Source organism: Oncorhynchus keta, chromosome 18 (genome assembly GCF_023373465.1).
Source record: "Oncorhynchus keta strain PuntledgeMale-10-30-2019 chromosome 18, Oket_V2, whole genome shotgun sequence".
Lineage (NCBI taxonomy): Eukaryota > Metazoa > Chordata > Actinopteri > Salmoniformes > Salmonidae > Oncorhynchus > Oncorhynchus keta.
The window spans coordinates 50701549-50727254 of NC_068438.1; the positions used below are offsets into that span (position 1 = coordinate 50701549).

A 25706-nucleotide genomic window follows, 5' to 3' on the forward strand; every position below is an offset into this window, starting at 1 on the left:
AGTAACAGGTATGGGCAGAATGTAACAATAAGGAAGTAACAGGTATGGGCAGAATGTAACAATAAGGAAGTAACAGGTATGGGCAGAATGTAACAACAAGGAAGTAACAGGTATGGGCAGAATGTAACAACAAGGAAGTAACAGGTATGGGCAGAATGTAACAATAAGGAAGTAACAGGTTTTTGGCAGAATGTAACAATAAGGAAGTAACAGGTATGGTCAGAATGTAACAATAAGGAGGTAACAGGTATGGGCAGAATGTAACAATAAGGAAGTAACAGGTATGGGCAGAATGTAACAATAAGGAAGTAACAGGTTTTGGGCAGAATGTAACAACAAGGAGGTAACAGGTATGGGCAGAATGTAACAACAAGGAAGTACAGGGTATGGGAAATAAATAACAACAAGGAATGTAGAAAAGTGGCACCCTGTGTTGGTCTCTGATACAGGTGATGGTTTAGATTATAGGGTTAACTGTCCCAGCGTCCCTGTAAGAGGACGGAAATTACCAGTAGGAGACAGATGTACAGAACACATGTTTATTGCCACACTCAAGACAGGCACACACATACAGCAAGCAGGAAGTAGACTGGGTGAAAGTGGTAGTGGTTTCCTGTAGTAAAAACAGAGAAATACAAAAACATGTATTACACAGCATTAATAATTCATATAAACATTAGCAATGTATACAATAGTTACAGGAAATTGCACATACCAGCTAACAGTAGTAAGCTAAGATAGCACACAATGGTAGTAGCTAAAGGAATAGCTATGCTAGTAGGCTGGAATGCTACATAGTATTAATGGTGAGCTAGCATAGCATATTTAGGTATACACAGGATACAGTTAGCAGCTCACGTGGTACACAACAAATACAAGAGAAGCTGACATGCTAGCCTAAGAGGCTACAGGCTGTGGGTAATAGTATATACCGTACAATAGAGGCTAGCACGCTAGGCTAGTAGGCCAGGGCTAGTAGGCTCCAGGCGATAGGTATGGAGAGCTATTTAAACCCTACGTACAGTACAGTTAACAGCTACTGGGCTAATGGTTACCGGTATCATGCTAGGATGCTAAGATGTAAACATGCGGCCATTTTGGGTGTGGCTAGGAATTGACCCGGCCATTTTAGGTGTGTGTATAAACAATGCCGAGCTGGCAACCATCTTAGTCCATTGTAGGTAATGGGTAGAGATTAGCTAGATTAGCCTGAGTAGCTAAGAGTACACATAACTCTGCCAAGAGGGCAAATAAACACATAATGTTGCAAGACTCGTACACAGGCGTGAAGTAACAACATACTAGCATGGAAAAAGACATGTAGTTACATTGTTTAAAGCCTATTACATGTATACATGAACCCCAACAAAGTCCACTCACATGGCCATTCACACACTAACACACGGTTAGGAAGTCCAGGCTGGAGGCTGTACCACCTGTTGAGGTGGTGTAGAGTTCTTGTCCTTGTAGGAAGGGTCCATGGAACTAAATGGACCATTTGGGACATGAGATGAAAAATACTGGATCCGATTCACTAAAATAAAAATGCATTTCAAAGGGGAAAAGAACACTCCAACCAACAAAAACATTCCAACCTTAATGTCAATCAGTGTCAACACATCATCTGGTAGAAAGTGCTGCCAGAGATTGTGGTGGGGTGGTGGAATAATATAATAATAATATATGCCATTTAGCTGACGCTTTTATCCAAAGCGACTTACAGTCATGTGTGCATACATTCTACGTATGGGTGGTCCCGGGAATCGAACCCACTACTCTGGCGTTACAAGCGCCATGCTCTACCAACTGAGCCACAGAAGGACTGGGAGTCAGTTAGCAGAGTTCTGCTAAAGGTAGTACAGATTGGCTGCCAGGCCAATCATAGAGGTTCTTGTTCTTGTAGGAAGGGTCTAGTGGTGAGTTGTGTTGGTGCTTTCTTGTCCTTGTAGGAAGGGTCTAGTGGTGAGTTGTGTTGAGGTGGTGCCGAGTTCTTGTTCTTGTAGGAAGGGTCTAGTGGTGAGTTGTGTTGAGGTGGTGCCGAGTTCTTTCTTGTCCTTCTTGTCCTTGTAGGAAGGGTCTAGTGATTGTGTTGAGTTGTTCTTGTCCTTGTAGGAAGGGTCTAGTGATGAGTTGTGTTGAGGTGGTGCAGAGTTCTGATCTGTTGTCTCTCTGCACCCCTGTGTCCAACTCCAGAACGGCCAGGAATAGGGTTCTGTTGCCCAACCTGATAGGGCCTGTGAATGGCTGACCAGGTAAGCTGACTGCGTTCTCTGGCAACCTGGTCCCAAACACAGAGGTATGAAGTGGCTTTTGCCACTGGAGAAATGTGCCTCGTTTCAGGAACTAGGTCGCACGTCACTACTACACAGGAGAGTCATTAGAACGTAAACATTATTTTTTTTTAAATAAAAATTTGTTTTTTTTTTCTGGCAGAAATGCTTTCATGTGTCTTAATAACAAACTTAACCATCTGTAAATACTTATACAAATGTTAAATTACGAGCCGAGTTTGGTTTAGCCACTATAAAAGGTGTAACCGCTGGTTTCTTCCTCTTCCTCTGAAGAGGTGTAGCAAGGATCGGACCAAGATGCGTGGTGGTAAGTGTCCATGGTTGTTTATTTAAAAACATCAACTGAACACTATGAAATACAAAAAAAACAATAAACGTGAACAAAACCGAAACAGAACCGTGTGGCGACAAACACAGACACGGAAACAAACACCCACAAACCAACAGTGAAACCCAGGCTACCTAAGTATGTATGAGTCTCAATCAGAGACAACTAACGACACCTGCCTCTGATTGAGAACCATACTAGGCCGAAACATAGAAATTCCAAAATCATAGAAAAACAAACATGGACTGCCCACCCCAACTCACGCCCTGACCATACTAAATAACGACAAAACAAAGGAAATAAAGGTCAGAACGTGACAAAAGGGAGGAACCTTCCCGCTAGCCGTAAGATGAACGGGCTGGACATGCCAAGAGATGAGTTCTGATTGGTCTGTCGTGTAACATGCTTCTGTCTATAACATGAGCTGCTCAGTATGTGTAGGTAATGCGCTTCGAGTTTTGGTGCATGACAGTACGTTTGGAGTCTGTGTGGAGGAAGGAAAATGGTGTCCCTTGAGAGGGCAAGAACAAGATGTATGTCAGGAGAAGTGCAGTATTATAATAAAGAATGGAATAGAAAAAGAGAGTCAGAGGAAGTCGAAGAGAGAGAGGGAGGGTGGGCTTGAATCAGTTCAAAATTGTGGGAAAAAGGGAGATGGTTTGTTCAAGAAGAACGGTAGAAAGTGTGAGCTGTACGCCAGATGGAAGACAGGAAGTGAGTGAGGGGTGAAGTATTGGACACGGTGGGTGTGGTGAAGTTCTCTGAGCCCAAGGCACGAGGGTCCGGATGAAGATGACTCTGTGACAGTAGCAGTGACATGTATGTTTGGAAACAGTGGACCCTTGACTTTTGGCTGATCCATTTGTGGTTTCAGGGTGGGTGAAAACAAAAGTTGGGTGCTGTGGAATCGGGGAAGGTAAGCAGAAGTGGCCTGGTGATAATTGCTGGTGTTTCTGCAGGTCAGAGGAAGCATGCGCTCCGTGTTCAACTAATGTGGAAAAGAGATGTGAATTGTTTTGCTCTCAAGAAAAGGCCGCCATTGAAAGGAGTGATTACTGGGGTAACTGTAACTGAAGGGGAATATTTTCAGCGTTTGTGACTCTCGTTGTTTGGTGCAACGCAGACAGGGGGGCGTGAGTGGTCAAACAGAAAAGTCATCGGTTCTTTTGAGTTTTGACGGTTGGTCTTTGCCCGACAAAGTGACGGTAGGATATATAAGTTAACATGTGTGAGCTTTTGTACCCAATACATTACGTTGTTACAGGTGTCAAACTTCTGGGCATGTGGCAGAAGTGTGTAGGAGGGAGGTTCCTATGTAGCAGCAGTGTGTAGGAGGGAGGTTCCTATGTGTTCCTAGGTGTGAGAAGTGTGCAGAAGAGCATGAGACACAGGAATGTGTAGCATTGGGGAAAGTAGCTGTATGTGTTAATTGTAGGGGGGTGACCATGGGGCCAGTGATCAGAAATGTCCCGTGTGAGAGAGAGGCAGGCTGAGGTTTCCAGGGTTAGAGTGGAGCAGAAGTTGTCGTATGCTGAGGTAGTAAAGAAAGTAGAGGAAGATGGGTCAATTGAAAGGGATCCTGAGAGGAGTAGATCTGTACCAGTACAGAGGGAGGGATCCTGAGAGGAGTAGATCTGTACCAGTACAGAGGGGGGGATCCTGAGAGGAGTAGATATGTACCAGTACAGAGGAGGGATCCTGAGAGGAGCAGATCTGTACCAGTACAGAGGGAGGGGGATCCTGAGAGGAGCAGATCTGTACCAGTACAGAGGGAGGGATCCTGAGAGGAGTAGATCTGTACCAGTACAGAGGGAGGGATCCTGAGAGGGTAGATCTGTACCAGTACAGAGGGAGGGATCCTGAGAGCAGTAGATCTGTACCAGTACAGAGGAGGGATCCTGAGAGGAGTAGATCTGTACCAGTACAGAGGGAGGGATCCTGAGAGGAGTAGATCTGTACCAGTACAGAGGGAGGGATCCTGAGAGGAGTAGATCTGTACCAGTACAGAGGGAGGGATCCTGAGAGGAGTAGATCTGTACCAGTACAGAGGAGGGATCCTGAGAGGAGTAGATCTGTACCAGTACAGAGGGGGATCCTGAGAGGAGTAGATCTGTACCAGTACAGAGGGAGGGATCCTGAGAGGAGTAGATCTGTACCAGTACAGAGGGAGGGATCCTGAGAGGAGGAGATCTGTACCAGTACAGAGGGAGGGATCCTGAGAGGAGTAGATCTGTACCAGTACAGAGGGGGATCCTGAGAGGAGTAGATCTGTACCAGTACAGAGGGAGGGATCCTGAGAGGAGCAGATCTGTACCAGTACAGAGGAGGGATCCTGAGAGGAGTAGATCTGTACCAGTACAGAGGGGGGTTCCTGAGAGGTAGATCTGTACCAGTACAGAGGGAGGGATCCTGAGAGGAGTAGATCTGTACCAGTACAGAGGGAGGGATCCTGAGAGGAGTAGATCTGTACCAGTACAGAGGGAGGGATCCTGAGAGGAGTAGATCTGTACCAGTACAGAGGGAGGGATCCTGAGAGGAGTAGATCTGTACCAGTACAGAGGAGGGATCCTGAGAGGAGTAGATCTGTACCAGTACAGAGGGAAGGGATCCTGAGAGGAGTAGATCTGTACCAGTACAGAGGGAGGGATCCTGAGAGGAGTAGATCTGTACCAGTACAGAGGGAGGGATCCTGAGAGGAGTAGATCTGTACCAGTACAGAGGGGGATCCTGAGAGGAGTAGATCTGTACCAGTACAGAGGGGGGATCCTGAGAGGAGCAGATATGTACCAGTACAGAGGGAGGGATCCTGAGAGGAGTAGATATGTACCAGTACAGAGGGGGGATCCTGAGAGGAGTAGATCTGTACCAGTACAGAGGGAGGGATCCTGAGAGGAGTAGATCTGTACCAGTACAGAGGGAGGGATCCTGAGAGGAGTAGATCTGTACCAGTACAGAGGGAGGGATCCTGAGAGGAGTAGATCTGTACCAGTACAGAGGAGGGATCCTGAGAGGAGTAGATCTGTACCAGTACAGAGGGAGGGATCCTGAGAGGAGTAGATCTGTACCAGTACAGAGGGAGGGATCCTGAGAGGAGTAGATCTGTACCAGTACAGAGGGAGGGATCCTGAGAGGAGTAGATCTGTACCAGTACAGAGGGAGGGATCCTGAGAGGAGTAGATCTGTACCAGTACAGAGGGAGGGATCCTGAGAGGAGTAGATCTGTACCAGTACAGAGGGAGGGATCCTGAGAGGAGTAGATCTGTACCAGTACAGAGGGAGGGATCCTGAGAGGAGTAGATCTGTACCAGTACAGAGGGAGGGATCCTGAGAGGAGTAGATCTGTACCAGTACAGAGGGAGGGATCCTGAGAGGAGTAGATCTGTACCAGTACAGAGGGAGGGATCCTGAGAGGAGTAGATCTGTACCAGTACAGAGGAGGGATCCTGAGAGGAGTAGATCTGTACCAGTACAGAGGGAGGGATCCTGAGAGGAGTAGATCTGTACCAGTACAGAGGGAGGGATCCTGAGAGGAGGAGTAGATCTGTACCAGTACAGAGGGAGGGATCCTGAGAGGAGTAGATCTGTACCAGTACAGAGGGAGGGATCCTGAGAGGAGTAGATCTGTACCAGTACAGAGGGAGGGATCCTGAGAGGAGTAGATCTGTACCAGTACAGAGGGAGGGATCCTGAGAGGAGTAGATCTGTACCAGTACAGAGGGAGGGATCCTGAGAGGAGTAGATCTGTACCAGTACAGAGGGAGGGATCCTGAGAGGAGTAGATCTGTACCAGTACAGAGGAGGGATCCTGAGAGGAGTAGATCTGTACCAGTACAGAGGGAGGGATCCTGAGAGGGAGTAGATCTGTACCAGTACAGAGGGAGGGATCCTGAGAGGAGTAGATCTGTACCAGTACAGAGGGAGGGATCCTGAGAGGAGTAGATCTGTACCAGTACAGAGGGAGGGATCCTGAGAGGAGTAGATCTGTACCAGTACAGAGGGAGGGATCCTGAGAGGAGTAGATCTGTACCAGTACAGAGGGGGGATCCTGAGAGGAGTAGATCTGTACCAGTACAGAGGGGGATCCTGAGAGGAGTAGATCTGTACCAGTACAGAGGGAGGGATCCTGAGAGGAGTAGATCTGTACCAGTACAGAGGGGGGATCCTGAGAGGAGTAGATCTGTACCAGTACAGAGGGAGGGATCCTGAGAGGTAGATCTGTACCAGTACAGAGGAGGGATCCTGAGAGGAGTAGATCTGTACCAGTACAGAGGGAGGGATCCTGAGAGGGAGTAGATCTGTACCAGTACAGAGGGAGGGATCCTGAGAGGAGTAGATCTGTACCAGTACAGAGGGAGGGATCCTGAGAGGAGTAGATCTGTACCAGTACAGAGGAGGGATCCTGAGAGGAGTAGATCTGTACCAGTACAGAGGGAGGGATCCTGAGAGGAGTAGATCTGTACCAGTACAGAGGAGGGATCCTGAGAGGAGTAGATCTGTACCAGTACAGAGGGAGGGATCCTGAGAGGAGTAGATCTGTACCAGTACAGAGGGAGGGATCCTGAGAGGAGTAGATCTGTACCAGTACAGAGGAGGGATCCTGAGAGGAGTAGATCTGTACCAGTACAGAGGGAGGGATCCTGAGAGGAGTAGATCTGTACCAGTACAGAGGGAGGGATCCTGAGAGGAGTAGATCTGTACCAGTACAGAGGGAGGGATCCTGAGAGGAGTAGATCTGTACCAGTACAGAGGGAGGGATCCTGAGAGGAGTAGATCTGTACCAGTACAGAGGGAGGGATCCTGAGAGGAGTAGATCTGTACCAGTACAGAGGGAGGGATCCTGAGAGGAGTAGATCTGTACCAGTACAGAGGAGGGATCCTGAGAGGAGTAGATCTGTACCAGTACAGAGGGAGGGATCCTGAGAGGAGTAGATCTGTACCAGTACAGAGGGAGGGATCCTGAGAGGAGTAGATCCAGTGTCCCTGACCCAGTACAGAGGGAGGGATCCTGAGAGGAGTAGATCTGTACCAGTACAGAGGAGGGATCCTGAGAGGAGTAGATCTGTACCAGTACAGAGGGAGGGATCCTGAGAGGAGTAGATCTGTACCAGTACAGAGGGAGGGATCCTGAGAGGAGTAGATCTGTACCAGTACAGAGGGAGGGATCCTGAGAGGAGTAGATCTGTACCAGTACAGAGGGAGGGATCCTGAGAGGAGTAGATCTGTACCAGTACAGAGGGAGGGATCCTGAGAGGAGTAGATCTGTACCAGTACAGAGGGAGGGATCCTGAGAGGAGTAGATCTGTACCAGTACAGAGGGAGGGATCCTGAGAGGAGTAGATCTGTACCAGTACAGAGGGAGGGATCCTGAGAGGAGTAGATCTGTACCAGTACAGAGGAGGGATCCTGAGAGGAGTAGATCTGTACCAGTACAGAGGGAGGGATCCTGAGAGGAGTAGATCTGTACCAGTACAGAGGAGGGATCCTGAGAGGAGTAGATCTGTACCAGTACAGAGGGAGGGATCCTGAGAGGAGTAGATCTGTACCAGTACAGAGGGAGGGATCCTGAGAGGAGTAGATCTGTACCAGTACAGAGGGAGGGATCCTGAGAGGAGTAGATCTGTACCAGTACAGAGGGAGGGATCCTGAGAGGAGTAGATCTGTACCAGTACAGAGGGAGGGATCCTGAGAGGAGTAGATCTGTACCAGTACAGAGGGAGGGATCCTGAGAGGAGTAGATCTGTACCAGTACAGAGGGGGGATCCTGAGAGGAGTAGATCTGTACCAGTACAGAGGGAGGGATCCTGAGAGGAGTAGATCTGTACCAGTACAGAGGGAGGGATCCTGAGAGGGAGTAGATCTGTACCAGTACAGAGGGGGATCCTGAGAGGAGTAGATCTGTACCAGTACAGAGGGAGGGATCCTGAGAGGAGTAGATCTGTACCAGTACAGAGGGAGGGATCCTGAGAGGAGTAGATCTGTACCAGTACAGAGGAGGGATCCTGAGAGGAGTAGATCTGTACCAGTACAGAGGGAGGGATCCTGAGAGGAGTAGATCTGTACCAGTACAGAGGGAGGGATCCTGAGAGGAGTAGATATGTACCAGTACAGAGGGAGGGATCCTGAGAGGAGTAGATCTGTACCAGTACAGAGGGAGGGATCCTGAGAGGAGTAGATCTGTACCAGTACAGAGGGAGGGATCCTGAGAGGAGTAGATATGTACCAGTACAGAGGGAGGGATCCTGAGAGGAGTAGATATGTACCAGTACAGAGGGAGGGATCCTGAGAGGAGTAGATCTGTACCAGTACAGAGGGGGGGATCCTGAGAGGAGTAGATCTGTACCAGTACAGAGGGAGAGGCCAACAAGTCATATATATATACTTCAGTGAGATTGGATTTTTAGCATTTATAGCAATGGTTATCAACTGTACTGCAGGGATGGAACGTAAGTCGCAGAAAATTGAGGTTGTGGTGGCAGCCGCAGAGAGGTAGTTGGGTGTACGAGACTTGACTTCAGAAGAGTTACAGGGTGTGTTGAGCGGTGGTGTCTCGTCCTTTCAGGCTGTTGGCAAGAGGTAGGAGTAAATAGATTTAAATAGTGGAGTAGGGTGGTGGGTTTTTAGTGAGTGTAGGGTGATGTGTATTTGTTGATTTAAAAAAAATTATATATATTCTGTATTATTATTTTCAAGCAACATATAAGGGGGTTATTCTCCAGTCCAGTAGGTGGCGGTAATGCAACATGTATTGTATGCCAACTGTTAGCTGGCTGGCTCGCTACCTAATGTTACGTGTATGATCTGTGTAGTAATATTCTTTATATCTCAGCAAGCTATATGCATTGCTAGTTATAGCCCAATGTTAGCTAGCTAGGTAACATTGAACCTAGTTAGTTACCTTTAGCTACTTGCAGTTTCATGCATGGTGGCTAGCTTTGACAATCATTTTGCATTGCTAGTAGTATTGGTTGTGATTATTACCATGTTCAAAACAACTGGGAACTCTGGAATCTCAGACTTCAAACTTCACTGTGTTCAAAACAACTGGGAACTCTGGAATCTCAGACTTCAAACTTCACTGTGTTCAAAACAACTGGGAACTCTGGAATCTCAGACTTCCAACTTCACTGTGTTCAAAACAACTGGGAACTCTGGAATCTCAGACTTCCAACTTCACTGTGTTCAAAACAACTGGGAACTCTGAAATCTCAGACTTCCAACTTCACTGTGTTCAAAACAACTGGGAACTCTGGAAAAAAAACAGGCTCTGACTGGGATTTTTTGGGGGGGATGGTCATCCAACTCGGGATTCCAACCTTTTGAACTCGTAGTTGTCCAAGTTCTCAGTTGTCTTGAAAGCGCCATTAGGTTTCATTGTTTAGCTAGGTGGCTATATGTCTAAACAAAAGACTTCGCCAGATGATTACATGACCCATCAAGTTTGCCAGGTGTGTCTGGGGGTGATTACGGCCATTTATTGTATTTCATGAACATGTCTACACCATAGTGACACATCTACTGAGCTAAATGTGGTGGTTGGGGGGGTATAGCATTTCTTTCACATGACCCATCAATTTAGAAGTGAGTCTGGGTACGAATATTCTAATAATTATAAAATATTTATAAAAACCTTACTCTGTTTAGGACATGGAATCACATATCCTTAATAAAGAGATGACTGGGGCTAAGACTTAAATCAAATCTAATGTATTTATATACCCCTTCTTACATCAGCTGATATCTCAAAGTGCTGTACAGAAACCCAGCCTAAAATCCCAACAGCAAGCAATGCAGGTGTAGAAGCTCTAGGCTAAGAAAAACTCCCTAGAAAGCACAGAAGCTAGGAAGAAACCTAGAGAGGAACCTGGCTATGAGGGGTGGCCAGTCCTCTTCTGGCTGTGCTGGGTGGAGATTATAACAGAACATGGACAAGATGTTCAAATGTTCATAAATTACCAGCAGGGTCAAATAATAATAATCACAGTGGTTGTCGAGGGTGCAACAGGTCAGCACCTCAGGAGTAAATATCAGTTGGCTTTTCATAGCCAATCATTAAGAGTATCTCTACCGCTCCTGCTGTCTCTAGAGAGTTGAAAACAGCAGGTCTGGGACAGGTAGAACGTCCGATGAACAGGTCAGGGTTCCATAGCCGCAAGCATAGCCGCAGGCAGAACAGTTGAAACTGGAGCAGCAGCACGGCCAGGTGGACTGGGGACAGTAAGGAGTTATCATGCCAGGTAGTCCTAAGGCATGGTCCTAGGGCTCAGGTCCTCCGAGAGAGAAAAAGAAAGAAAGAAAGAGAGAATTAGAGAGAGCATACTTAAATTCACACAGGACACCGGATAAGACAGGAGAAATACTCCCGATATAACAGACTGACCCTAGCCCCCCGACACATAAACTACTGCAGCATAAATACTGGCGGCTGAGACAGGAGGGGTCAGGAGACACTGTGGCCCCATCCGATGATAACCCCACTTTGCCAAAACACAGCCCCCACACCACTAGAGGGATATCTTCAACCACCAACTTACCATCCTGAGGCATCGTTCACACTTAAGAGGAAACAAATTACATTACATTACATGTACCAAAACATTCAAGGGCCATTTTCTCAAAAGTTGTCACCTTTCATTTTATTTGGAATTTTACCAATTTTTCTCCTCAAATTCGTGGTATCCAATTGTTGTAGTAGCTACTATCTTGTCTCATCGCTACACCTCCCGTACGGGCTCGGGAGAGACGAAGGTTGAAAGTCATGTGTCCACCGGTACACAACCCAACCAAGCCGCACTGCTTCTTAACACAGCGCGCATCCAACCCGGAAGCCAGCCGTACCAATGTGTCGGAGGAAACACCATGCACCTGGCAACCTTGGTTAGTGTGCACTCATCGCGCACTGCTGGTGAGACAAGGACATGCTGGTTACGACAGAGCCTGGGCACGAACCCAGAGTCTCTGATGGCACCCAGAGTCTCTTAGCCACTGTGCCCCCAAGTTGTCAACTTTCAAAGCAGAATTACTTTGTTCCTCAACTGCATCATTTTCTATTTCTGAGTATCTACTTTTTATCCAATGTAAAAATAAAAAAAACATTTTTTTTTTATAACACATAGGACCGAATCAAGCCGGTCACTCATGAATAAGTCAGGCTGAGGTGGGGAATGGTAACCTCTGCTGCACATGAAAAGTCACACAGCATTTGTCTCAGAGAGAGGGTTCAGTGAGAGTTTGTCTCAGAGAGAGGGTTCAGTGAGAGTTTGTCTCAGAGAGAGGGTTCGGTGAGAGTTTGTCTCAGAGAGAGGGTTCAGTGAGAGTTTGTCTCAGAGAGAGGGTTCAGTGAGAGTTTGTCTCAGAGAGAGGGTTCAGTGAGAGTTTGTCTCAGAGAGAGGGTTCAGTGAGAGTTTGTCTCAGAGAGAGGGTTCAGTGAGAGTTTGTCTCAGAGAGAGGGTTCAGTGAGAGTTTGTCTCAGAGAGAGGGTTCAGTGAGAGTTTGTCTCAGAGAGAGGGTTCAGTGAGAGTTTGTCTCAGAGAGAGGGTTCAGTGAGAGTTTGTCTCAGAGAGAGGGTTCAGTGAGAGTTTGTCTCAGAGAGAGGGTTCAGTGAGAGTTTGTCTCAGAGGGTTCAGTGAGAGTTTGTCTCAGAGAGAGGGTTCAGTGAGAGTTTGTCTCAGAGAGAGGGTTCAGTGAGAGTTTGTCTCAGAGAGAGGGTTCAGTGAGAGTTTGTCTCAGAGAGAGGGTTCAGTTTGTCTCAGAGAGAGGGTTCAGTGTTGTCTCAGAGAGAGGGTTCAGTGAGAGTTTGTCTCAGAGAGAGGGTTCAGTGAGAGTTTGTCTCAGAGAGAGGGTTCAGTGAGAGTTTGTCTCAGAGAGAGGGTTCAGTGAGAGTTTGTCTCAGAGAGAGGGTTCAGTGAGAGTTTTCAGTCTCAGAGAGAGGGTTCAGTGAGAGTTTGTCTCAGAGAGAGGGTTCAGTGAGAGTTTGTCTCAGAGAGAGGGTTCAGTGAGAGTTTGTCTCAGAGAGAGGGTTCAGTGAGAGTTTGTCTCAGAGAGAGGGTTCAGTGAGAGTTTGTCTCAGAGAGGGGTTCAGTGAGAGTTTGTCTCAGAGAGAGGGTTCAGTGAGAGTTTGTCTCAGAGAGAGGGTTCAGTGAGAGTTTGTCTCAGAGAGAGGGTTCAGTGAGAGTTTGTCTCAGAGAGGGGTTCAGTGAGAGTTTGTCTCAGAGAGGGTTCAGTGAGAGTTTGTCTCAGAGAGAGGGTTCAGTGAGAGTTTGTCTCAGAGGGGGTTCAGAGAGTTTGTCTCAGGGTTCAGTGAGAGTTTGTCTCAGAGAGAGGGTTCAGTGAGAGTTTGTCTCAGAGGGTTCAGTGAGAGTTTGTCTCAGAGAGAGGGTTCAGTGAGAGTTTGTCTCAGAGAGAGGGTTCAGTGAGAGTTTGTCTCAGAGAGAGGGTTCAGTGAGAGTTTGTCTCAGAGAGAGGGTTCAGTGAGAGTTTGTCTCAGAGAGAGGGTTCAGTGAGAGTTGGGAGAGGGGGAGCTGAATACATACTATAGTCTGGGAGAGGGGGAGCTGAATACATACTATAGTCTGGGAGAGGGAGAGCTGAATACATACTATAGTCTGGGAGAGGGAGAGCTGAATACATACTATAGTCTGGGAGAGGGAGAGCTGAATACATACTATAGTCTGGGAGAGGGAGAGCTGAATACATACTATAGCCTGGGAGAGGGAGAGCTGAATACATACTATAGCCTGGGAGAGGGAGAGCTGAATACATACTATAGTCTGGGAGAGGGAGAGCTGAATACATACTATAGTCTGGGAGAGGGAGAGCTGAATACATACTATAGTCTGGGAGAGGGAGAGCTGAATACATACTATAGTCTGGGAGAGGGAGAGCTGAATACATACTATAGTCTGGGAGAGGGAGAGCTGAATACATACTATAGCCTGGGAGAGGGAGAGCTGAATACATACTATAGCCTGGGAGAGGGGGAGCTGAATACATACTATAGTCTGGGAGAGGGGGAGCTGAATACATACTATAGCCTGGGAGAGGGAGGAGCTGAATACATACTATAGCCTGGGAGAGGGGAGCTGAATACATATAGCCTGGGAGAGGGGAGCTGAATGACATACTATAGCCTGGGAGAGGGAGAGCTGAATACATACTATAGCCTGGGAGAGGGAGAGCTGAATACATACTATAGTCTGGGAGAGGGGGAGCTGAATACATACTATAGTCTGGGAGAGGGGAGCTGAATACATACTATAGCCTGGGAGAGGGAGAGCTGAATACATACTATAGCCTGGGAGAGGGAGAGCTGAATACATACTATAGTCTGGGAGAGGGGGAGCTGAATACATACTATAGCCTGGGAGAGGGAGAGCTGAATACATACTATAGCCTGGGAGAGGGAGAGCTGAATACATACTATAGTCTGGGAGAGGGAGAGCTGAATACATACTATAGCCTGGGAGAGGGGGAGCTGAATACATACTATAGTCTGGGAGAGGGGGAGCTGAATACATACTATAGCCTGGGAGAGGGAGAGCTGAATACATACTATAGCCTGGGAGAGGGAGAGCTGAATACATACTATAGCCTGGGAGAGGGAGAGCTGAATACATACTATAGCCTGGGAGAGGGGGAGCTGAATACATACTATAGCCTGGGAGAGGGGGAGCTGAATACATACTATAGTCTGGGAGAGGGGGAGCTGAATACATACTATAGCCTGGGAGAGGGAGAGCTGAATACATACTATAGCCTGGGAGAGGGAGAGCTGAATACATACTATAGTCTGGGAGAGGGAGAGCTGAATACATACTATAGCCTGGGAGAGGGAGAGCTGAATACATACTATAGCCTGGGAGAGGGGGGGAGCTGAATACATACTATAGTCTGGGAGAGGGGAGAGCTGAATACATACTATAGCCTGGGAGAGGGAGAGCTGAATACATACTATAGTCTGGGAGAGGGGAGCTGAATACATACTATAGCCTGGGAGAGGGGGAGCTGAATACATACTATAGCCTGGGAGAGGGGAGCTGAATACATACTATAGCCTGGGAGAGGGGGGCTGGAATACATACTATAGCCTGGGAGAGGGAGAGCTGAATACATACTATAGTCTGGGAGAGGGAGAGCTGAATACATACTATAGCCTGGGAGAGGGGAGCTGAATACATACTATAGTCTGGGAGAGGGGGAGCTGAATACATACTATAGCCTGGGAGAGGGAGAGCTGAATACATACTATAGTCTGGGAGAGGGAGAGCTGAATACATACTATAGCCTGGGAGAGGGAGAGCTGAATACATACTATAGTCTGGGAGAGGGAGAGCTGAATACATACTATAGTCTGGGAGAGGGAGAGCTGAATACATACTATAGTCTGGGAGAGGGAGAGCTGAATACATACTATAGCCTGGGAGAGGGGGAGCTGAATACATACTATAGTCTGGGAGAGGGGAGCTGAATACATACTATAGCCTGGGAGAGGGAGAGCTGAATACATACTATAGTCTGGGAGAGGGAGAGCTGAATACATACTATAGTCTGGGAGAGGGAGAGCTGAATACATACTATAGTCTGGGAGAGGGAGAGCTGAATACATACTATAGCCTGGGAGAGGGGGCTGAATACATACTATAGTCTGGGAGAGGGGAGCTGAATACATACTATAGCCTGGGAGAGGGAGAGCTGAATACATACTATAGTCTGGGAGAGGGGGGTGAATACATACTATAGCCTGGGAGAGGGGAGCTGAATACATACTATAGTCTGGGAGAGGGAGGGTGGAATACATACTATAGTCTGGGAGAGGGAGAGCTGAATACATACTATAGTCTGGGAGAGGGGGAGCTGAATACATACTATAGCCTGGGAGAGGGGGAGCTGAATACATACTATAGTCTGGGAGAGGGGAGCTGAATACATACTATAGTCTGGGAGAGGGGGAGCTGAATACATACTATAGCCTGGGAGAGGGGGAGCTGAATACATACTATAGTCTGGGAGAGGGAGGGTGGAATACATACTATAGTCTGGGAGAGGGGGAGCTGAATACATACTATAGCCTGGGAGAGGGGGAGCTGAATACATACTATAGTCTGGGAGAGGGAGAGCTGAATACATACTATAGTCTGGGAGAGGGGAGCTGAATACATACTATAGCCTGGGAGAGGGGGAGCTGAATACATACTATAGTCTGGGAGAGGGGGAGCTGAATACATACTATAGCCTGGGAGAGGGGAGCTGAATACATACTATAGTCTGGGAGAGGGGGAGCTGAATACATACTATAGTCTGGGAGAGGGGGAGCTGAATACATACTATAGTCTGGGAGAGGGGGAGCTGAATACATACTATAGCCTGGGAGAGGGGGAGCTGAATACATACTATAGTCTGGGAGAGGGGAGCTGAATACATACTATAGTCTGGGAGAGGGAGAGCTGAATACATACTATAGCCTGGGAGAGGGGGAGCTGAATACATACTATAGCCTGGGAGAGGGAGGGTGGAATACATACTATAGCCTGGGAGAGGGGGAGCTGAATACATACTATAGTCTGGGAGAGGGGGAGCTGAATACATACTATAGCCTGGGAGAGGGAGAGCTGAATACATACTATAGCCTGGGAGAGGGGAGCTGAATACATACTATAGCCTGGGAGAGGGGGAGCTGAATACATACTATAGCCTGGGAGAGGGGGAGCTGAATACATACTATAGCCTGGGAGAGGGGGAGCTGAATACATACTATAGTCTGGGAGAGGGAGAGCTGAATACATACTATAGTCTGGGAGAGGGGGAGCTGAATACATACTATAGTCTGGGAGAGGGAGAGCTGAATACATACTATAGTCTGGGAGAGGGGGAGCTGAATACATACTATAGCCTGGGAGAGGGAGGGTGGAATACATACTATAGTCTGGGAGAGGGGGAGCTGAATACATACTATAGTCTGGGAGAGGGGGAGCTGAATACATACTATAGTCTGGGAGAGGGAGAGCTGAATACATACTATAGCCTGGGAGAGGGAGAGCTGAATACATACTATAGCCTGGGAGAGGGGAGCTGAATACATACTATAGTCTGGGAGAGGGGAGCTGAATACATACTATAGTCTGGGAGAGGGAGAGCTGAATACATACTATAGTCTGGGAGAGGGGAGCTGAATACATACTATAGTCTGGGAGAGGGAGAGCTGAATACATACTATAGTCTGGGAGAGGGAGGGTGGAATACATACTATAGTCTGGGAGAGGGGAGCTGAATACATACTATAGCCTGGGAGAGGGGAGCTGAATACATACTATAGTCTGGGAGAGGGAGAGCTGAATACATACTATAGCCTGGGAGAGGGGAGCTGAATACATACTATAGTCTGGGAGAGGGAGAGCTGAATACATACTATAGTCTGGGAGAGGGAGAGCTGAATACATACTATAGCCTGGGAGAGGGGAGCTGAATACATACTATAGTCTGGGAGAGGGGAGCTGAATACATACTATAGTCTGGGAGAGGGAGCTGAATACATACTATAGCCTGGGAGAGGGGGAGCTGAATACATACTATAGCCTGGGAGAGGGAGAGCTGAATACATACTATAGCCTGGGAGAGGGAGGGTGGAATACATACTATAGTCTGGGAGAGGGAGCTGAATACATACTATAGCCTGGGAGAGGGGAGCTGAATACATACTATAGTCTGGGAGAGGGGGAGCTGAATACATACTATAGCCTGGGAGAGGGAGAGCTGAATACATACTATAGCCTGGGAGAGGGAGAGCTGAATACATACTATAGTCTGGGAGAGGGGGAGCTGAATACATACTATAGCCTGGGAGAGGGAGAGCTGAATACATACTATAGTCTGGGAGAGGGGGAGCTGAATACATACTATAGTCTGGGAGAGGGAGGGTGGAATACATACTATAGTCTGGGAGAGGGGAGCTGAATACATACTATAGTCTGGGAGAGGGGAGCTGAATACATACTATAGTCTGGGAGAGGGGGAGCTGAATACATACTATAGTCTGGGAGAGGGAGGGTGGAATACATACTATAGTCTGGGAGAGGGGAGCTGAATACATACTATAGTCTGGGAGAGGGGGAGCTGAATACATACTATAGTCTGGGAGAGGGAGAGCTGAATACATACTATAGCCTGGGAGAGGGGGAGCTGAATACATACTATAGTCTGGGAGAGGGGGAGCTGAATACATACTATAGTCTGGGAGAGGGGAGCTGAATACATACTATAGCCTGGAGTGAGGGGAGCTGAATACATACTATAGTCTGGGAGAGGGAGGGTGAATACATACTATAGCCTGGGAGAGGGAGAGCTGAATACATACTATAGCCTGGGAGAGGGGGAGCTGAATACATACTATAGTCTGGGAGAGGGAGGGTGGAATACATACTATAGCCTGGGAGAGGGAGGGTGGAATACATACTATAGCCTGGGAGAGGGAGAGCTGAATACATACTATAGTCTGGGAGAGGGAGAGCTGAATACATACTATAGTCTGGGAGAGGGGGAGCTGAATACATACTATAGTCTGGGAGAGGGAGGGTGGAATACATACTATAGTCTGGGAGAGGGGGAGCTGAATACATACTATAGTCTGGGAGAGGGGGAGCTGAATACATACTATAGTCTGGGAGAGGGGAGCTGAATACATACTATAGTCTGGGAGAGGGGAGCTGAATACATACTATAGTCTGGGAGAGGGAGGGTGGAATACATACTATAGTCTGGGAGAGGGGGAGCTGAATACATACTATAGTCTGGGAGAGGGGGAGCTGAATACATACTATAGTCTGGGAGAGGGGGAGCTGAATACATACTATAGTCTGGGAGAGGGAGAGCTGAATACATACTATAGTCTGGGAGAGGGGGAGCTGAATACATACTATAGCCTGGGAGAGGGGGAGCTGAATACATACTATAGTCTGGGAGAGGGAGAGCTGAATACATACTATAGCCTGGGAGAGGGGGAGCTGAATACATACTATAGTCTGGGAGAGGGGGAGCTGAATACATACTATAGCCTGGGAGAGGGAGAGCTGAATACATACTATAGCCTGGGAGAGGGGGAGCTGAATACATACTATAGCCTGGGAGAGGGAGAGCTGAATACATACTATAGTCTGGGAGAGGGGGAGCTGAATACATACTATAGTCTGGGAGAGGGGGAGCTGAATACATACTATAGTCTGGGAGAGGGAGAGCTGAATACATACTATAGCCTGGGAGAGGGAGAGCTGAATACATACTATAGTCTGGGAGAGGGGAGCTGAATACATACTATAGTCTGGGAGAGGGAGAGCTGAATACATACTATAGTCTGGGAGAGGGGAGCTGAATACATACTATAGTCTGGGAGAGGGAGAGCTGAATACATACTATAGTCTGGGAGAGGGGGAGCTGAATACATACTATAGCCTGGGAGAGGGGGAGCTGAATACATACTATAGTCTGGGAGAGGGAGGGTGGAATACATACTATAGTCTGGGAGAGGGGGAGCTGAATACATACTATAGTCTGGGAGAGGGAGGGTGGAATACATACTATAGTCTGGGAGAGGGAGAGCTGAATACATACTATAGCCTGGGAGAGGGGAGCTGAATACATACTATAGTCTGGGAGAGGGGAGCTGAATACATACTATAGCCTGGGAGAGGGAGAGCTGAATACATACTATAGCCTGGGAGAGGGAGAGCTGAATACATACTATAGCCTGGGAGAGGGGGAGCTGAATACATACTATAGCCTGGGAGAGGGGGAGCTGAATACATACTATAGCCTGGGAGAGGGAGGGTGGAATACATACTATAGCCTGGGAGAGGGAGGGTGGAATACATACTATAGCCTGGGAGAGGGAGAGCTGAATACATACTATAGTCTGGGAGAGGGGGAGCTGAATACATACTATAGTCTGGGAGAGGGAGAGCTGAATACATACTATAGCCTGGGAGAGGGGGAGCTGAATACATACTATAGCCTGGGAGAGGGGGAGCTGAATACATACTATAGCCTGGGAGAGGGGGAGCTGAATACATACTATAGCCTGGGAGAGGGGGAGCTGAATACATACTATAGCCTGGGAGAGGGGAGCTGAATACATACTATAGTCTGGGAGAGGGGGAGCTGAATACATACTATAGCCTGGGAGAGGGGAGCTGAATACATACTATAGCCTGGGAGAGGGGAGCTGAATACATACTATAGCCTGGGAGAGGGAGAGCTGAATACATACTATAGCCTGGGAGAGGGAGAGCTGAATACATACTATAGCCTGGGAGAGGGGGAGCTGAATACATACTATAGCCTGGGAGAGGGGGGAGCTGAATACATACTATAGTCTGGGAGAGGGGGAGCTGAATACATACTATAGTCTGGGAGAGGGGGAGCTGAATACATACTATAGTCTGGGAGAGGGAGAGCTGAATACATACTATAGCCTGGGAGAGGGAGAGCTGAATACATACTATAGTCTGGGAGAGGGGGAGCTGAATACATACTATAGCCTGGGAGAGGGAGAGCTGAATACATACTATAGCCTGGGAGAGGGGGAGCTGAATACATACTATAGCCTGGGAGAGGGAGAGCTGAATACATACTATAGTCTGGGAGAGGGGGAGCTGAATACATACTATAGCCTGGGAGAGGGAGAGCTGAATACATACTATAGTCTGGGAGAGGGAGGGTGGAATACATACTATAGCCTGGGAGAGGGAGAGCTGAATACATACTATAGTCTGGGAGAGGGGGAGCTGAATACATACTATAGTCTGGGAGAGGGGGAGCTGAATACATACTATAGTCTGGGAGAGGGAGAGCTGAATACATACTATAGTCTGGGAGAGGGGAGCTGAATACATACTATAGCCTGGGAGAGGGGAGCTGAATACATACTATAGCCTGGGAGAGGGGGAGCTGAATACATACTATAGCCTGGGAGAGGGAGAGCTGAATACATACTATAGTCTGGGAGAGGGAGAGCTGAATACATACTATAGCCTGGGAGAGGGGGAGCTGAATACATACTATAGCCTGGGAGAGGGAGAGCTGAATACATACTATAGTCTGGGAGAGGGAGAGCTGAATACATACTATAGCCTGGGAGAGGGGGAGCTGAATACATACTATAGCCTGGGAGGGGGGAGCTGAATACAAACTATAGCCTGGGAGAGGGGAGCTGAATACATACTATAGCCTGGGAGAGGGAGAGCTGAATACATACTATAGCCTGGGAGAGGGGAGCTGAATACATACTATAGCCTGGGAGAGGGGGAGCTGAATACATACTATAGCCTGGGAGAGGGGAGCTGAATACATACTATAGTCTGGGAGAGGGGGAGCTGAATACATACTATAGTCTGGGAGAGGGGAGCTGAATACATACTATAGTCTGGGAGAGGGGAGCTGAATACATACTATAGTCTGGGAGAGGGAGAGCTGAATACATACTATAGTCTGGGAGAGGGGGAGCTGAATACATACTATAGTCTGGGAGAGGGGGAGCTGAATACATACTATAGTCTGGGAGAGGGGAGCTGAATACATACTATAGTCTGGGAGAGGGGGAGCTGAATACATACTATAGCCTGGGAGAGGGGAGCTGAATACATACTATAGTCTGGGAGAGGGGGAGCTGAATACATACTATAGTCTGGGAGAGGGAGAGCTGAATACATACTATAGTCTGGGAGAGGGGAGCTGAATACATACTATAGTCTGGGAGAGGGGGAGCTGAATACATACTATAGTCTGGGAGAGGGGGAGCTGAATACATACTATAGTCTGGGAGAGGGGAGCTGAATACATACTATAGTCTGGGAGAGGGGAGCTGAATACATACTATAGCCTGGGAGAGGGGGAGCTGAATACATACTATAGTCTGGGAGAGGGGAGGTGGAATACATACTATAGTCTGGGAGAGGGAGAGCTGAATACATACTATAGTCTGGGAGAGGGGGAGCTGAATACATACTATAGTCTGGGAGAGGGAGGGTGGAATACATACTATAGCCTGGGAGAGGGGAGCTGAATACATACTATAGTCTGGGAGAGGGAGGGTGGAATACATACTATAGCCTGGGAGAGGGGGAGCTGAATACATACTATAGCCTGGGAGAGGGGAGCTGAATACATACTATAGCCTGGGAGAGGGGGAGCTGAATACATACTATAGCCTGGGAGAGGGAGGGTGGAATACATACTATAGCCTGGGAGAGGGAGGGTGGAATACATACTATAGCCTGGGAGAGGGAGCTGAATACATACTATAGCCTGGGAGAGGGGAGCTGAATACATACTATAGCCTGGGAGAGGGGAGCTGAATACATACTATAGCCTGGGAGAGGGAGGGTGGAATACATACTATAGCCTGGGAGAGGGAGAGCTGAATACATACTATAGCCTGGGAGAGGGGAGCTGAATACATACTATAGCCTGGGAGAGGGGAGCTGAATACATACTATAGTCTGGGAGAGGGGAGCTGAATACATACTATAGTCTGGGAGAGGGGAGCTGAATACATACTATAGTCTGGGAGAGGGGAGCTGAATACATACTATAGTCTGGGAGAGGGGAGCTGAATACATACTATAGCCTGGGAGAGGGGAGCTGAATACATACTATAGTCTGGGAGAGGGGAGCTGAATACATACTATAGCCTGGGAGAGGGGAGCTGAATACATACTATAGTCTGGGAGAGGGGAGCTGAATACATACTATAGCCTGGGAGAGGGGAGCTGAATACATACTATAGTCTGGGAGAGGGGGAGCTGAATACATACTATAGCCTGGGAGAGGGGAGCTGAATACATACTATAGCCTGGGAGAGGGGAGCTGAATACATACTATAGCCTGGGAGAGGGGGAGCTGAATACATACTATAGCCTGGGAGAGGGGGAGCTGAATACATACTATAGCCTGGGAGAGGGGGAGCTGAATACATACTATAGCCTGGGAGAGGGGAGCTGAATACATACTATAGCCTGGGAGAGGGGAGCTGAATACATACTATAGCCTGGGAGAGGGGAGCTGAATACATACTATAGCCTGGGAGAGGGGGAGCTGAATACATACTATAGCCTGGGAGAGGGGAGCTGAATACATACTATAGCCTGGGAGAGGGGAGCTGAATACATACTATAGCCTGGGAGAGGAGAGCTGAATACATACTATAGTCTGGGAGAGGGGGAGCTGAATACATACTATAGCCTGGGAGAGGGGGAGCTGAATACATACTATAGCCTGGGAGAGGAGGGTGGAATACATACTATAGCCTGGGAGAGGGGGAGCTGAATACATACTATAGCCTGGGAGAGGGGGAGCTGAATACATACTATAGCCTGGGAGAGGGGGAGCTGAATACATACTATAGCCTGGGAGAGGGAGAGCTGAATACATACTATAGTCTGGGAGAGGGAGCTGAATACATACTATAGCCTGGGAGAGGGGAGCTGAATACATACTATAGCCTGGGAGAGGGGCTGAATACATACTATAGCCTGGGAGAGGGGGAGCTGAATACATACTATAGTCTGGGAGAGGGAGAGCTGAATACATACTATAGCCTGGGAGAGGGGAGCTGAATACATACTATAGTCTGGGAGAGGGGAGCTGAATACATACTATAGCCTGGGAGAGGGGAGCTGAATACATACTATAGCCTGGGAGAGGGGGAGCTGAATACATACTATAGCCTGGGAGAGGGGAGCTGAATACATACTATAGCCTGGGAGAGGGAGAGCTGAATACATACTATAGTCTGGGAGAGGGGAGCTGAATACATACTATAGTCTGGGAGAGGGGAGCTGAATACATACTATAGCCTGGGAGAGGGAGAGCTGAATACATACTATAGTCTGGGAGAGGGGGAGCTGAATACATACTATAGCCTGGGAGAGGGGAGCTGAATACATACTATAGCCTGGGAGAGGGGGAGCTGAATACATACTATAGCCTGGGAGAGGGGAGCTGAATACATACTATAGCCTGGGAGAGGGGGGAGCTGAATACATACTATAGTCTGGGAGAGGGGGAGCTGAATACATACTATAGCCTGGGAGAGGGGGAGCTGAATACATACTATAGCCTGGGAGAGGGGGAGCTGAATACATACTATAGCCTGGGAGAGGGAGAGCTGAATACATACTATAGCCTGGGAGAGGGAGGGTGGAATACATACTATAGCCTGGGAGAGGGGAGCTGAATACATACTATAGTCTGGGAGAGGGAGAGCTGAATACATACTATAGCCTGGGAGAGGGGGAGCTGAATACATACTATAGTCTGGGAGAGGGAGAGCTGAATACATACTATAGCCTGGGAGAGGGAGGGTGGAATACATACTATAGCCTGGGAGAGGGGAGCTGAATACATACTATAGCCTGGGAGAGGGGAGCTGAATACATACTATAGTCTGGGAGAGGGAGGGTGGAATACATACTATAGCCTGGGAGAGGGGGAGCTGAATACATACTATAGCCTGGGAGAGGAGGGTGGAATACATACTATAGCCTGGGAGAGGGGAGCTGAATACATACTATAGCCTGGGAGAGGGGAGCTGAATACATACTATAGCCTGGGAGAGGGGAGCTGAATACATACTATAGCCTGGGAGAGGGGAGCTGAATACATACTATAGCCTGGGAGAGGGGGAGCTGAATACATACTATAGCCTGGGAGAGGGAGAGCTGAATACATACTATAGTCTGGGAGAGGGGGAGCTGAATACATACTATAGTCTGGGAGAGGGGGAGCTGAATACATACTATAGTCTGGGAGAGGGGGAGCTGAATACATACTATAGCCTGGGAGAGGGAGGGTGGAATACATACTATAGTCTGGGAGAGGGAGGGTGGAATACATACTATAGTCTGGGAGAGGGAGGGTGGAATACATACTATAGTCTGGGAGAGGGAGGGTGGAATACATACTATAGCCTGGGAGAGGGGAGCTGAATACATACTATAGTCTGGGAGAGGGGGAGCTGAATACATACTATAGTCTGGGAGAGGGAGAGCTGAATACATACTATAGTCTGGGAGAGGGGGAGCTGAATACATACTATAGTCTGGGAGAGGGAGAGCTGAATACATACTATAGCCTGGGAGAGGGAGAGCTGAATACATACTATAGCCTGGGAGAGGGGGAGCTGAATACATACTATAGCCTGGGAGAGGGGGAGCTGAATACATACTATAGCCTGGGAGAGGGAGGGTGGAATACATACTATAGCCTGGGAGAGGGGGAGCTGAATACATACTATAGCCTGGGAGAGGGGGAGCTGAATACATACTATAGCCTGGGAGAGGGAGGGTGGAATACATACTATAGCCTGGGAGAGGGGGAGCTGAATACATACTATAGCCTGGGAGAGGGAGAGCTGAATACATACTATAGCCTGGGAGAGGGAGAGCTGAATACATACTATAGCCTGGGAGAGGGGGAGCTGAATACATACTATAGCCTGGGAGAGGGGGAGCTGAATACATACTATAGCCTGGGAGAGGGGAGCTGAATACATACTATAGCCTGGGAGAGGGGGAGCTGAATACATACTATAGTCTGGGAGAGGGAGAGCTGAATACATACTATAGTCTGGGAGAGGGGGAGCTGAATACATACTATAGCCTGGGAGAGGGAGAGCTGAATACATACTATAGCCTGGGAGAGGGGGAGCTGAATACATACTATAGTCTGGGAGAGGGAGGGCTGAATACATACTATAGCCTGGGAGAGGGGGAGCTGAATACATACTATAGCCTGGGAGAGGGAGAGCTGAATACATACTATAGCCTGGGAGAGGGGGAGCTGAATACATACTATAGTCTGGGAGAGGGGGAGCTGAATACATACTATAGCCTGGGAGAGGGAGAGCTGAATACATACTATAGCCTGGGAGAGGGAGGGTGGAATACATACTATAGTCTGGGAGAGGGGGAGCTGAATACATACTATAGCCTGGGAGAGGGGAGCTGAATACATACTATAGCCTGGGAGAGGGGGGTGGAATACATACTATAGTCTGGGAGAGGGGAGCTGAATACATACTATAGCCTGGGAGAGGGGGAGCTGAA

General features: G+C 48.1%; 1 protein-coding gene across 4 annotated transcripts in view; it reads left to right on the plus strand.

Moving 5' to 3' along the window:
• Window positions 1-25706, plus strand: part of LOC118380913 (cell adhesion molecule 2-like) — a 225934-nt gene that overhangs the window by 869 nt on the left and 199359 nt on the right. The gene's annotated exons all lie outside the window — the stretch shown is intronic.